This window comes from Pseudophryne corroboree, chromosome 6 (genome assembly GCF_028390025.1).
Source record: "Pseudophryne corroboree isolate aPseCor3 chromosome 6, aPseCor3.hap2, whole genome shotgun sequence".
Lineage (NCBI taxonomy): Eukaryota > Metazoa > Chordata > Amphibia > Anura > Myobatrachidae > Pseudophryne > Pseudophryne corroboree.
This window is the reverse complement of record NC_086449.1, coordinates 516964226-516980430: the sequence shown is the minus strand read 5'-3', so window position 1 is coordinate 516980430 and position 16205 is coordinate 516964226. Positions and strand designations below refer to the sequence as shown.

The 16205-nt window shown below is 45.8% G+C and overlaps 1 protein-coding gene across 2 annotated transcripts in view; it reads right to left on the bottom strand.

The window, feature by feature from the left end:
- Window positions 1-16205, bottom strand: part of PTPRR (protein tyrosine phosphatase receptor type R) — a 415965-nt gene that overhangs the window by 103058 nt on the left and 296702 nt on the right. The window lies entirely within an intron of this gene.

Genomic DNA, 16205 nt, shown 5'->3' with positions numbered 1-16205 from the left:
CCTTCTATTCTTTTAATTAGGTTCCTATATGCATGAAAAATCATTGTTTATCCACACCTTGGTCTATCTCAATATAAGCAAGGCAATTTAATCTATATGTATAAAAATTGATGTACAGTATGTGTGTATGTGTGTTTGTATGTTCCAGCATAACTCTGGAATGCCTGGAGCAATTTACACCAAACTTGGTACACCTATGACTTACAATCTGGACAAAAATACTGTGGGGGTAAGACACCCATAGGGGTGGGGGTGGGAAGGGAGTGACATGTAAAAATCCATAGTTTTCGGGGTCGCTGAGATGAATAGTGACACTCCTGCTGCCATTTCAGTCCAAGTTCAGCCCCCATCAGCTAGACTTTTTCTCACCCAGGGCTAGGCAGTTATTTGGTGCGCCCCCCATTTTAAGGTCATAAGCCCTAACTTTTGGTCACCGTATCACTCCTTTCCTGGCCTCTCCACCCACCTGCTGGTGACCCTATCACACCCACCAGGCATTCTGAAACCTCTACAGGTCAACCTCATCCAGCAGAGAGAGCGGGGCGCTGGGGCCCGGAGTGAGGAGGAGTCTCACGTCCTGAATAACAGGAAGAGTCTGAGCAGTGGCGGAACTCCGGGAGGCAGTGGACTCGGCTGCCGCCGGGCTCCTGGCCTCAAGAGGGCACCTCACCTCCATTGTCTCCAGTTCTGTGCCGGCCGCAATGAGTCAGACTCACTCATGCCTGTAAGCCTCTCCAGCGCTCACCTATTGTGCATGGTTGCAGTGATTGTAGGTGTTAGGAAGAGGGGATGCTGCTGCAGGGGGACACACTCACGTGCGAGGAGGCACACGCGCATGCGGATTGGGGGGGGGTCTGAGTACCTAGAAATCCCCCCCTGCCCGCCAGCCGATCCATAGCCACAGTTTTTTTTTTAAACATAGCTCCAGTGAGCTGCCGCGCATGAACGGCAGCTCCTCATGTAGCTGGCAGGGGGATCCGAAGCGGCAGCGAGCACCAGTTGCTTACTATGGGGCTTTGAGACCTGTGCTACACACACACTCTCTTCCTCCATGCTGGTCCACAGGTAAGGCAGCGCTCTCACTGTATGTGTGTGTGTGTGTGTGGGTTATCTATTATAAATGATTGTGGCAGCTAATATTTGCTAGGGGAAGGAGGGGAATGGGTGGGTAAGTATGTACAGTGGGGATTGAAAGTTTGGGCACCCCAGGCAAAAAGTCATTTTAATGTGCAAAAAGAAGCCAAGGAAAGATGGAAAAATCTCCAAAAGGCATCAAATTACAGATTAGACATTCTTATAACATGTCAAAAAAAGTTTGATTTTATTTCATTTACACTTTCAAAAGAACAGAAAACAAAAAATGGCGTCTGCAAAAGTTTGGGCACCCTGCAGAGTTAATACCTTGTACTGCCCCCTTTGGATAGCTGAGACCTGGCAGTGTCATGGATTGTTCTCAATCATCGTCTGGAAAGACCAGGTGATGTCAATCTCAAAGGTTTTAAAAGCCCAGACTCATCTGACCTTGCTCCAACAATCTGCACCATGGGTTCCTCTAAGCAGTTGTGTAGAACACTGAAACTGAGAATAGTTGACGCTCACAAAGCAGGAGAAGGCTATAGAAGATAGCAAAGCGTTATCAGATGCCCATATCCTCTGTTCGGAATGTAATTAAGAAATGGCAGTCATCAGGAACAGTGGAAGTTAAAGCAAGATCTGGAAGACCAAGAAAAATATCAGACAGAACAGCTCGCAGGATTGTGAGAAAAGCAAGTCAAAATCCACGTTTGACTGCACGATCCCTCCAGGAAGATCTGGCAGACACTGGAGTTGTGGTACACTATTCCACTATAAAGAGATACTTGTACAAATATGGTCTTCATGGAAGAGTCATCAGAAGAAAACCTCTTCTACGTCCTCACCGCAAAAATCAGCGTTTGAAGTTTGCAAATGAACATATAGACAAGCCTGATGCATTTTGAAATAAAGTTCTGTGGACCGATGAGGTTAAAAATCGAACTTTTTGGCCGGAATGAGCAAAGGTATGTTTGGAGAAGGAAGGGCACAGAATTTAATGAAAAGAACCTCTGTCCAACTGTTAAGCATGGGGGTGGATCAAACATGCTTTGGGGTTGTATTGCGGCCAGGGGCACAGGGAAGATTTCATGAGTAGAAGGAAAAATGGATTCAATAAGATTCCAGCAAACTTTGGACGCTAACTTGATGCCATCTGTGAAAAGGCTGAAGTTAAAGAGAGGCTGGCTTCTACAAATGGCTAATGATCCTAAACACACCTCAAAATTCACGGTGGATTACATAAAGAGGCGCAAACTGAAGGTTTTGCCATGGCCTTCACAATCTCCTGACCTCAACATAATTGAAAATCTATGGATAGACCTTAAAAGAGCAGTGCGTCACAGACAGCCCAGGAATCTCAAAGAACTGGAAGACTTTTGTAAGGAAGAATGGGCGAAGATTCCTCAAACAAGAATTGACAGACTCTTGGCTGGCTACAAAAAGCGTTTACAAGCTGTGATACTTGCCAAAGGGGGCAGTACAAGGTATTAACTCTGCAGGGTGCCCAAACTTTTGCAGACGCCATTTTTTGTTTTCTGTTCTTTTGAAAGTGTAAATGATGGAAATAAAATCAAACTTTTTTTGACATGTTATAAGAATGTCTAATCTGTAATTTAATGCCTTTTGGAGATTTTTCCATCTTTCCTTGGCTTCTTTTTGCACATTAAAATGAATTTTTGCCTGGTGTGCCAAACTTTCAATCCCCACTGTATATGGAGGGGTGGGGTTTACAATTGATCACTGCAATAGCCAATGTTTGCTGGGAAGGCTATGATTGCAGCAGCCTGTATTTTGTGAGGTGCATATGTGTGTGTGTATGGGGGGGTGGGGGCATATGCATGTGTGCTATATGTGTGTATATACATATATTTATATATATATATATATATATACTGTATACATATGCACACACACACACACACATAAAAATCCAGCGTTTACCCCTGCGAGGCAGTGTTGTTATTAGAAAAGGCGGAACCGCGCTCGCCTCGGATTCCACTCCCTACTGTATTTGCTCTCTGTCTCTGGTAATTGGGGAGGGGAAGTGTAGAAGGTGCACCAGGAGGTGAGGAACAAGGTGTAATTAAAGATTCTAATAGTTACATTGTGATATACCGTGTATATATATACACACATTAGTCACCAACAAACCCCATTCTGCCTCATCCCTTGCTCCATCTGCTCCCCCTTTGCTAAGTCCTACTGCCCAATTGGATCCCTTCCAGCAACCGCCAGAGGCGTGCGTCAGCCCACACATGCGCAGATAGGATTTCAGTTCATTAACCCAGAAGTCCTATCATCGCAAAGAACAGCTCTTACCGCAAGAACTGTCCTTTGGAATTTTCTTCAAGCATATGCCGTTATGCTTTCGAAGAATGGTGGGATATAAATATAGTTGGCAGGATAACTATTGGTGCTCCCCACCACTATAATGCATTGTATGCATTTAAAAAATACAGAATAATCCAACCTCCTGGGTGCCGCCTATAACCTTCTCTCTCTCTCTCTCTCTCTCTCTATATATATATATATATATATATATTTGTCTAAATATAGAGGTGGGGGCACCAATATTTATCTTGCCTCCGGGCGTCTGGGACGAACTTACGCCACTGAGTCTGAGGGGTCTATTTACTAAGCCTTGGATGGAGATAAAGTCACTGGAGATAAAGTACCAGCCAATCGGCTCCTGTCATTTTTCAAACACAGCGTGTGGCATGGCAGTTAGACGCCGATTGGCTGGTACTTTATCTCCAGCGACTTTATCTCCATCCAAGGCTTAGTAAATAGACCCCTAAATCTGATCTGCGTTAGCAGCCATCCAACACCTGGCCTGTGTGACAGGGAATGCCAGAGACAAACAACATGCTGGACACCAGAGGCAAGGGCTTCTCCCTGTCACTGAGCCAGGTATGAGTAGTGGCGCAGAGAGGAGGGAGGGGAGGCAGAGGGAGGGGGGTGTTAGGGGTGACCTCTGTGCTCTGATGAATATTATCAAGGAGTTAACCTGATGGCAGCAGTACTTCAGTGCTTCAATTGCCAGGGTTGCTGTATCTATCTATCTATCTATCTATCTATCTATCTATCTATCTATCTATCTATCTATCTATCTATCTATCTATATGTATCTGCTACAGGTGCTCCTCGGGTAATGCAAGAACCACGGATTAATATTTACTTACATTAAGACGTCTCAAATTTACATCTCTATAGATTTACCAAATTTACCACATTTTTAGCACTCATTTATAGTTACAACCGTGAAAATCAGAAACTTCTGTGCGTAGAACTGGTAGAACAGCTAGTTTCAAATAAAAATGAACAAGATACATTGAGGATGATCTGATTATTACCCCCGTGGCTGCCACTAGATGATGTCTAACAGAGCAATTCAATCTGGGCTTGAGTGCCGTGGATGGGGTGATCTGGGTACTCTAACGGCAAGTAAATAGCTGTCAAAGCAGTTTGTTCTGATCACTATGTAAAACGTTTCCTACTTACTGCTGATCAGAGCCGGATTAAGGGGGGGGCCCGGGGGATACGTACCCCGGGCCCCCCTTTCCAAAAGGGCCCCCTGCCACACCGCAGATCGGATCTCTCTTCCGATCCGATCTGCGGTGCTGTGCTCCTCGGCTCCCGTCCTCACTGCAGCAGCTGCGCACAGACAGGACAGCTGAGCAGAGCGACGGCTCAGCTGTCCAATAATGTATCAATGAAACAGCCTGCGTGCCCAGCCAATGACTGAGCGGCAGGCTGCTTCATTCATACTTTATTGGACAGCTGAGCCGTCGCTCCGCTCAGCTGTCCTGTCTGTGCGCAGCTGCTGCTGCAGTGAGGACGGGAGCCGGGGAGCACAGCACCGCAGATCGGATCGGAAGAGAGATCCGATCTGCGGTGTGGCAGGGGGGACGGGAGTGCAGGGCACATTCATCCCATAGCGCTCTACCTCCCAACATACCCTACTCCACGCAGGGGGGGTTTCCGAGTACCTAGAAACCCCCCCTGGCCGCCGATCCATCTGCGCTGCTGGTCGTTTTTTTGTTTTTTTTTGTTTATAGCGTGAGGAACTGACAGAGTGACAGGCTGCAGCAGCTCCATCCTTACACAGAGACGCTTGCTGCTTGGTGCCTGTAGAGGGAGCTGCAGTGACAGCGCAGCACACAGCTCCTCTCAGGAGGTACTGTACGTGTATGTGAGTTGTGAGGTGAAAGAGAAAAAGGCTGGTGAGGGTACTGAGTAGGCAGTGGATGTGTCCAATACACTCATGGAATCCAGGTGGGTGTTAGATACTGTATGTAGGGATTGAAGGAGAGGCCGGTGGTGTGTAATTAAATAGGCTGGCGGGCAGGGGAGACGAATGGTGAGGGAAGGCTGTAGTTACTTATAATGGTGTGTGTAGTATGGCATGTGTAGTGTGTGTGTATGCAAAGCATGCTATATGCATCTATAGTGTGTGTGTGTGTGTGTGTGTGTGTGTGTGTGTGTGTGTGTATACTATGAATGCATGTATACTGTGTATGTATGCTATGCGTATGTATACTGCGTATGTGTGTATGTATGCTGCGTGCATGTATAGTCTGTGTGTGTGTGTGTGTGTGTTTGTATGTATGCTGTGTGCATGTATACTATGTGTGTATATATGTGTGCTGTATTGTGTGTGTGTGTGTGTGTGTGTGTGTGTGCGCGCGCATGCATGTATGGTGTGTGTGTGTGTGTGTGTGTGTGTGTGTGTGTATGCTACTGTATGTGTATGTACGGTGGTCCGGCACTCCTCTGACATTCAAAATAATACTCGAGTGCCCTCTGTAAATAATTATAATCCCGATAAAAAAGTCAGGTGCACTCAGATTTTACCAAAAAACTGTAATGATGCAAAGTCGCAGCATATATCCACGTTTCGGGGGCCCGTAGCCCTGACATGTTGATATGCTGTGACTTTGCTTCATTACAGTTTTTGGTCAAATCTGAGTGCACCTGCCTTTTTTACTGGGATTATATACAGTATATTCATACACAGTACATGTAAACCCACCCACACATATACGTATACAAACACATGAATACATACATGTACGGAAACCCCCCCATGGAAATCCTGCGTTTGCCACTGCCCATACAATACACCCCATAACCCTCTACCCCTGCCACACACCCTATTCCCCCACATACACCCCATAATCCTCTACACCCCACAGCCTAGTCCCCGTGTTCACCCCACATACACCCAAATTCTCTAACCCCACCACACATCCTACTCCCACTGTCTCCCACATTCACACCCCATAAACTCCCTCCTAACCCCCGCACCCGAACCTGGGAAGGGACACCCTCTGGGATATACAGTGGAGGGATGGGGACCAAAGGGGTGTCAGGTACAGGAGGCACAGGGGAGTGGGTATGTGAGGCTGACAAGGGGCATGGTATACAGCCGGCTCTAGGCTTGTGTTGTACCCCACTAGTCCCTGCGAGGCCCTGGGTGTGTGTGTGTGTGTGTGTGTGTGTGTGTGTATATATGTGTGTATATATATATATATATATTCTGCCTTCTCTATTAGGGGCCCCACTCTCTTAAGTGCCCCGGGCCCCCCATGGTCTTAATCCGGCTCTGCTGCTGATAAAGGGCCTGATTCTGGTCCCAATGCTCTTGCTGCTCTAGACACAAAGTACAGATGTTCGGTACTTTGCCATGTGCAGGACTCGTACTACGCATGTGCAGTACAGCTCTGCGATGCCATTCGATCTACAGCTGCAGACTGTCAGTGATTGACAATCTGCTGCAGAAATGTTGCCTCTGTATTGTGGGTGTGCCGAGGCCAGGATCTCTGTCTTTTGACAGAGATTTCCTGACCTTTTGGAAGGAGCTGTGGCAACCAGCCTGTGTGACCCCATGGGTCACTCCCGCTTCTTATGGTGTCACAAGTGATCCGACATTGTGTCCTCAGATGCAGCAGTGAATCACACATGCATGCAGGAGGCATCTACTTATACCAGACACCTCCTGCTGCATTACCATATCCGTGCATCACTGCTCCCTCCAACCGCATCTGATTCAGGCCCAAGATCTTCAGAAATGTTGAACTATGGAGCTATACTACAGGTAAGACTGCTGGAAGCTGCCCTGGTTCCAGTAATGGAAGATCCGGACTTGACTCGTGGCTCGTCCAAATTTAAAATGACTAGTGATGAGCGGATTCGGTTTTACTCGGTTTTACTCGGTTCTCAAAACGGCATCTTATTGGCTATCCAAAACACGTGACATCCGTGAGCCAATAAGATGCCATTTTGAGAACCGAGGAAAACCGAGTAAAACCGAATCCACTCATCACTAAAAATTACCTTAAGAAATTATAAAATTGATGCCAGTTTCCACATTGTGTCTTCATAGAAACAGCCCTGCTCTTAGAAACAGTTTTACATGTTTTGTTTTTTCAATTTCTTAAACTGATAAATGCTACATTTCTCAGATGAATCTTAAATAGAACGAGCATAACTGTCCATTTTTAATATTTCTTAACTAAAGTCTAGAAATGCTTGAAAATTTCTAACAAGTTCGAATTTGAATGAGTTTCAGTAGTTTGAAGGCCCCAAACTTGTTCATGGTATAGATTGTAAGTTTGCGAGCAGGGCCTTCCTACCTCTATGACTGTCTGTTATTACCCAGTTTTTTTTTTTTTTACTGTTGTTTCCAATTGTTTTGTTTTATGTTATTACTGGGGGTTATTCAGTTTAGATTTCAGTTTGAACACACCCCAACCAAATCTAAAACTCTCTGCACATGTTACATCTGCCGCACCTGCAGTGCAATATAGTTTTGCCCATTAGGGTGCTTTTTCGGTTTGCTAACAAACCTGGACCCAGATTTATCAAACCTTGGAGAGTGATAAATTGCACGGTGATAAAGTACCAGCCAATCAGCTCCTAACTGTCATTTTTCAAACACAGCCTGTGACATGGAAGTTAGGAGCTGATCGGTTATCACTCTACAAGGCTTGATAAATGGGGGCCTTGGTTTGTTAACAAATCACTGTTTCCAATTGTAAAGCACAACGGAATTTGCTGTGCTGTATAAGAAACTGTTAATAAATAATAAATAATTGTTGACAGGCCCCAATTTAAATTAGCATGAAATGATTGCCTATTGTGTTCTAGGTCTGTTGCTTACGTTCAAAACGTTTTTTTTTTATCACAAGATTCGCCATTCACACTCCAGTTTTGAAGTCAATGGCCCTCATTCCGAGTTGATCGCTCGCAAGGCGAATTTAGCAGAGTTGCTCACGCTAAGCCTACGCCTACTGGGAGTGTATCTTAGCTTCTTAAAATTGCGACCGATGTATTCGCAATATTGCGATTACAAACTACTTAGCAGTTTCAGAGTAGCTTCAGACTTACTCGGCATCTGCGTTCAGTTCAGTGCTTGTCGTTCCTGGTTTGACGTCATAAACACACCCAGCGTTCGCCCAGACACTCCCCCGTTTCTCCGGCCACTCCTGCGTTTTTTCCGGAAACGGTAGCGTTTTTATCCACACGCCCCGAAAACGCAGTGTTTCCGCCCAGTAACACCCATTTCCTGTCAATCACACTACGTTCGCCAGAGCGAAGAAAAAGCCGTGAGTAAAAATACTATCTTCATTGTAAAATTACTTGGCGCAGTCGCAGTGCGAATATTGCGCATGCGTACTAAGCGGAATTTCACTGCGATGCGAAGAAAATTACCGAGCGAACGACTCGGAATGAGGGCCAATGTTAAGATTGCTTTTTCTAATGTTCTCAAACATAGGGGTAAATTTACCAAGGTGGGAGATTTTTAGAACTGGTGATGTTGCCCATGGCAACCAATCAGATTCTACTTACCATTTATCTAGCTGCTTCTAGCAGATAATAGATATAATCTGATTGGTTGCTATGGGCAACATCACCAGTTCTAAAATTCTCCCACCTTAGTAAATTTACCCCCTGGTTTCTACTGAAATATGTAATTTGATATTTCCCTCTGTATGAAAAATGGAATCAATGGAAAACACACATGCTCAATTCTAAGAGGCCTTTAATTACAATGCTAATGTCTCTGCAACCAAAAACAGCCAGTAGACCTAGCAACCTGAGGCTATAATGTGTGAAGGGTGTGCTGAAACATGGGCCCCTGGGTCGACTGCCCACACCCTGCATCCATTGCAGTAGCATACCCTTCAGAAATATGGCTCTAGCACAGAAGATAACAAGGGCATTGGCACTGTGCATGAGTTATTGCTGACTTGTGTGCATGCCTTGAAGCATACCTCCCAACTGTCCAGCTTTCACCATGACAGATCCATTCTTCTGGGACTGGCCCTGCCATCCCATTCACGGGCTGCAGTGTCCCGTGGGGGGAATGCTGGGGGAAACACGGTCATGGCTACTGCAGGTGAATACTGCAGATGAAGCATGGCATTGGTTCACAGTGCAGGGACAGCTTGGGGGCAGCCCAGCAATCTTGGAGTGTGCTGGGAACTCCCCCTTTCCCGCAAAATTTTGACCCTTTACAGCCGATGTAGGTGCAAGCAGACACACAATTTCACAACCACCAATGCTGGGAGGTTTGTCTGAAGCTGTATTTGTAAGGGGAGGGAACACATGGAAAGTTAGATAGGACCCCTTCATGTCTTAAAACATCTTCATTAGCAACATGTGAATAAACACAATACACTACAAATATCTCACTCCTTTCACATTAATACAGCAAAAGCATACTGCACCTTCAATATAGATAACACATTTTCCATACTCTGTATGGGAGGAGCCTCAACAACATATTGCATAAAGCAGGGGATATTAATGCCGGGTATGGGACTCAGGGTCGACAGTACCTAGGTCGACACCCATTAGGTCAACACCTATTGGTCGAAGTGGCTAGGTCGACACTCAGGGTCGGACTGGCCCACAGGAGTACAGGGGAAACCACCGGTAGGCCCCACTGCCTGGGGGGCCCTCCTCCTCTAGGAATCAGGTTCAAGACTGCGCACTTGAATTATATATTATACATATGTTACTTTATACTGCACAGGATTATGATGTAGTCTCTACAGTACATTGCTGTCATTAATCTGGCACATTATCATGCATGAACTAGCATTCATTTTTATATAAATTATCAAAGAGTCCAGACCAGGTACTCTCTAATGGTTAGCCAATCCTCTGTGGTGGCTGGCCACACACTCTTTGGAGGCTGACCACACCTCTTAGCATGGGCCCCTACCACTGAATACCCCCGGTGGGCCCTTCATGCTCCAGTCCGACACTGTTGACACTAGAAACAGGTCGATGCGGCTATTATGTCTACATGAAAAAAGGTCGAAATTAGTTTTTCATGGGTTTTTTTGTGTTGTTTTCTTCGTAAAGTGACCGGGAACCCCAATTAGTGCACCGTGTCCCCTCGCGCTTCGGGCAAGGTGCCTCGCTCCGTTACCGCTGCGCTCAGCACAGGTTACCATTCCTAATCGTAGTCTACGTAGATCGTAAAGTATGAAAAAGTACAAAAAAAGAAGAAAAATGTGAAAAACTCATGTAGACCTTTTTGCATGTCGACATTGTTTATATCGACCTAATGGTCGTGTCGACCTATTTTTAGTGTCGACCTATTCACTTTCGACCAATGGGTGTCGCCCTAAGTGGTGTCGACCCAGAGTCCGGATACCATTAATGCCTAGGTCAAGAGCCCAAATATGAGTTACCATATACAGTACAGTACTTGGCAACATTCAAAAAACCCAAAGAGAGCTCAACCATTTCCACGGTGTCGTCTATTCAGTGGAGTCAGAGGGAACGGGAGCATGCCAGCGGCTCACAGAGCGCTGGGCATGCCCACTCAGTGACGAAAATGGGGGCGTGGCTCGCGATCGCGGGTCCTCCCGCGAAGCCACGCCCCATTTGCATAGGCCACACCACCTTTTCGGGAGCGCTCGCGGCTTCGCCGCGCGAGTGTCCCGCTTCACAAACAAAAAAGTTGGGAGGTATGCAGTAGTAGTGCCCCTTACACATTATGCCACACAAATGACTGTGTTGCCCAGGGGTGACAAAATCCTAGTTTCAGCCCTACCCTTGGCAACCATACTGACAGCCTTGTTGTTAATCTGGCACTTGTTCTAACCTGTACATGTACAGTAGTTGCAGATACAGTTAAAAAAAAATAAACTTGTCAAATTTTTTTTATTATTTATACTTATAATTTATTATTTTATTTTAGGATTTTTATTACAATTATCTGTGAAACTAGTTTATTAACATTTATTTATGTAGTAATAGCATGGTCTGCAGATCTTCTCAAGTGGGAACAAGAATGAGCATTAACAGACAGACAAAATGGTCATTGTACTTTTTATCAGCTTCATATCTGGATAATTAAGTTATGGAGGTAACTAAGGTTCAGTTACTATGACAACATTAGTACAATTTATTTACGCGGAGTACAAACACATAAAAGTTTTCTCTACCAAATATTTTGAAACACCGCTGTACTAACATATTGTGCCTGATTTAGAGGTGGACGCAATGCAGATAATCGTGCAGTTATGATTTTTTGGTGCTGTGTACGCGTCAAGGTTGCATTGCGCCAACAGAGCAATTGCTTAGCGATGACGGATTCAGTGAGTATTGTTCGCAAAGTAAGTGACACTTATTGTTTGTGGGTAGTAATGGGAGGTTGGATACAAAAATGCATTTTGTATCACATTTGTTTTGGTGGGGCATCTGAGCCTGCAAGTCTCTGTACAAATCCCAGCAGCAGTGTCATTGGCACAGATCCGCTGTGTCCGAATAGGGCTACTAAGAGAGAGAATTCATTGATTTTTTTTGTTTTGCTTAAGTGAACAATAAAGATTCTGCATGAGGTGCTCTTATATAATTGCCATTTTGATCATAATTATTCTCTGTGCTTCGTGGTTATTTAAGCTTCTCTGAAGAAGAACAATCAATGTATATGATAAAATAAATAAAAATACATAATATAATAAACATAATAAAATCAATACAGAAATTAAGTTTTGCAATAAAAATAGCTGTTTCACTTTCAAAATCAATTAGTGACTTTCACCTGTGATGCACATAAAATAACTCTAGAATATATATGTCTGGATACACAGATTTGAGGGAGGGGGAGGTGAAACACAGGCCTTCCTGTATAGATGTGATGTTAATCAGAAAGCAATGCACTCTGAATTTTAAGTACATTTTTTCTGAAACAACAGTATAATTGGGTACTCTCTCACAATCTAATGTTCCCAAAACTTTAATGGAAAAATGCTTCGGAGATAAAGTTGATGAGGCAGCATCTTTGTAAATTCTGCATAATATTTCCTAGTTGCTATAACATACTGAGTTGATATATTTTTAAAGATCAAAACACTTATTTATGAATCTTCCCCAATTGCAGTAATAAGCAGAATTATTTATTTTCATTCAAAAAAGCATTTCTTGCTTAATATATGACACAAATATATCGGAGGCAGTTGAGCGTCACTCAGCTCCGCAGGCTATACTGGAGCAAGCAGATGTAGATTACAGGCCAGTCGCCAATGTTTTGAGCAGGCTGCAAAGCTGTCATAGTTACCATTAGGGTAGCCAATCGCGGGATCGAGATCGGCGGGATCCCGGGATTTGGGGCCAAAATTGCCGGGATTTCAATCCCGGGATTGGAGCTTCCAATCCCGGGATTTCGTGACTGAGCTGCGCATGCGTGGTTTCTCTTTCTGCCGGGCAGCGCTGAGCACTTTGAGCACCTTGAGCACTCTGCTCAGAAGCTGCCCGGCTGTGCACGGCGCCGTGTGACGTCAGAGGTCACTGCGCACACAGCCCCGCATAGGGACGCCCCTCAAGTCTTACCAGCCCACCATCTGTACAGCACAGCACCGCGCCACAACGCCCCTTCAGGCATGCCAGCCATTTGTGCACCACTGCCCCGCACTGAGACACGAGGATAGGGCTCATCAGTATTGGGTTGGCCGGCCCTGGACTGGGGGCTATAGATTGGATGGAGTCGGGACCCTGAGGCATGGGAGAAGGAGGAGGGATCCCTGCTGCTGCCTGCAGTGACCAGCGCCACACCGCTCACCCCCACATTCAGTGAGACAGTGCCTGCTGCCTGGGTCCTGCTTGCACACACTGTGGGCACCCCCCTGTTGCTGCTCTTTTGGAAAAAAAAAAAGACTGTCACTGGAGTCACACTGGAAGAGGGGGAGTCAGTGAAATTATATTATTCCAGGTGGGTGCAATGGTGCAGCATAACAATTTTATTTAATTTTTTTCTATGGGGCTGGGCATGATTATGTATATTTTACTTGATTCCTGTTGTGTTTAGGGGCGGCTGGGACAGGGTTCGGCTGGGGGCCCTGAAAGTTATTTTGTTCCTGTGGGGGTCTGGGACCAGGGTGGGCCATGAATGTAAATTTATTCCTGTGGGCACTGTTGTGGCCTGGCTGAGACCATGAAAATTGTATTTGTTTCCTGTGGGCCTTTGTTGGGCCATGAATATTTTTTTTTTTTTTTTTAATACCTGTTGTGTTGGGGCCCCGGTCTGAGCCCTAACACCACAGAAATAAAACATCATTCATGGCCAAACACAGGCCCACAGGAAAATAGGATTTTAATACCTACCGGTAAATCCTTTTCTCCTAGTCTGTAGAGGATGCTGGGGACTCCAAAAGGACCATGGGGTATAGACGGGATCCGCAGGAGACATGGGCACACTATAAGACTTTGAATGGGTGTGAACTGGCTCCTCCCTCTATGCCCCTCCTCCAGACCTCAGTTATAGGAACTGTGCCCAGGGGAGACGGACATTTCGAGGAAAAGGATTTTTGTTAAACTAAGGGTGAGATACATACCAGCTCACACCACAAACACACCGTACAACTGGATTAGCAGGAATACCAGATAACAGTATGAACGAAAAACAGCAACAAGCTGAACATAACAGATACACAACCTTTGTGTAACCGAAACCAACAACCAACAATACAACTGCAAGTAACAGTACGCACTGGGATGGGCGCCCAGCATCCTCTACGGACTAGGAGAAAAGGATTTACCGGTAGGTATTAAAATCCTATTTTCTCTTACGTCCTAGAGGATGCTGGGAACTCCAAAAGGACCATGGGGTCTATACCAAAGCTCCAGACCGGGCGGGAGAGTGCGGACGACTCTGCAGCACCGATTGAGCAAACATGAGGTCCTCATCAGCCAGGGTATCAAACTTGTAGAACTTAGCAAAAGTGTTTGAACCCGACCACGTAGCTGCTCGGCACAGCTGAAGTGCCGAGACCCCTCGGCAGCCGCCCGAGATGAGCCCACCTTCCTGGTAGAATGGGCCTTTACTGACTTCGGCAACGGCAACCCAGCCGTAGAATGAGCGTGCTGAATCGTATTACAAATCCAGCGTGCAATAGTCTGCTTGGAAGCAGGATTTCCAATCTTGTTGGAAGCATACAGGACAAACAGAGCCTCCGTTTTCCTAACAAGAGCCGTTCTGGCGACATAAACTTTCAAAGCTCTCACAACATCAAGAGATTTTGGCACTGCCACAGCATCCGTAGCCACAGGCACCACAATAGGTTGGTTCATGTGAAACAAAGAAACCACCTTCGGCAGAAAATGTTGACGAATCCTCAATTCCGCTCTATCCACATGGAAAATCAAATATGGGCTCTTGTGAGACAAAGCCGCCAAGTCTGACACCCGTCTGGCGGACGCTAAGGCCAAAAGCATGACCACTTTCCAAGTGACAAATTTTAACTCAACCTTTTGCAAAGGTTCAAACCAGTGAGACATAAGAAATTGTAACACCACTTCAAGATCCCACGGTGCCACGGTGGCACAAACGGAGGAAGGATATGCAGCACTCCCTTCACGAAAGTCTGAACTTCAGGAAGAGCGGACAATTATTTTTGAAAGAAAATAGATAAAGCCGAAATCTGCACTTTAATGGAACCCAATTTCAGGCCTGCATTCTTTGGCTTCACATCACAACACATATTTTCTCCAAATACGGTGATAATGCTTCGCCGTGACCTCCTTTCTAGCCTTAAGGAGAGTGGGGATGACATCCCCGGGAATACCTTTACGAGCTAGGATTTGGCGTTCAACCTCCACGCCGTCAAACGCAGCCGCGGTAAGTCCTGAAATACGCATGGCCCCTGCAGTAACAGGTCCTCTCTGAGAGGAAGCGGCCAAGGATCTTCTATGAGCAATTCCTGAAGATCCGGATACCAGGCCCTCCGTGGCCAATCTGGAACGACGAGTACTGCCGGAACCCTTGTTCGTCTTATGATCCTCAACACTTTCGGAATGAGAGGAAGTGGAGGGAACACATACACCGACTGAAACACCCACGGAGTTACCAGGGCATCCACTGCAATGGCTTGGGGGTCCCTTGACCTGGAACAATACCTCGGAAGCTTCTTGTTGAGGCGAGACGCCATCATGTCTCTTTGAGGAATTCCCCAACGCTTTGTCACTTCTGCAAATACCTCTTGATGAAGAGCCCACTCTCCTGGATGGAGATCGTGTCTGCTGAGGAAGTCTGCTTCCCAGCTGTCCACGCCCGGAAGGAAGACTGCTGACAGAGCGCTCACGTGCTTTTCCGCCCAGCGGAGAACTCTTGTGGCCTCCGCCATTGCCGCTCTGCTCTTTGTTCCGCCCTAGCGGTTTACGTACGCCACCGCTGTTATGTTGTCCGACTGAATCAGGACAGGTAGACCTTGAAGAAGGTTTTTCGCTTGCAGAAGGCTGTTGTAAATGGCTCTTAACTCCAGCTTATTTTAATTTATGTGTTTTATCAGTTTCTGTATTCAAGCAGTAATTTTATCTTAGTAGAGTATTGTTATTAATAAACATATATGTTTTTTATTAATACAATTGATTCCTTGGCTGTCATTTGAACCTGTAAGATTTTGGTGTGTGGGTTTTTTCATGAGCGCCCCTATTAACCCTTCGTATAAGATTCCTGGCTGGACCATTTTCCCTGGAAACTTCTTCCTTGTGTGACTGCACCCCAGCCTCAGAGACTTGCATTCGTGGTCAGCAGGACCCAATCCTGGATTCCGAACCTGCGTCCCTCTAGAAGGTGAGAACTTTGCAGGCACCACAGGAGAGAAATTATGGTC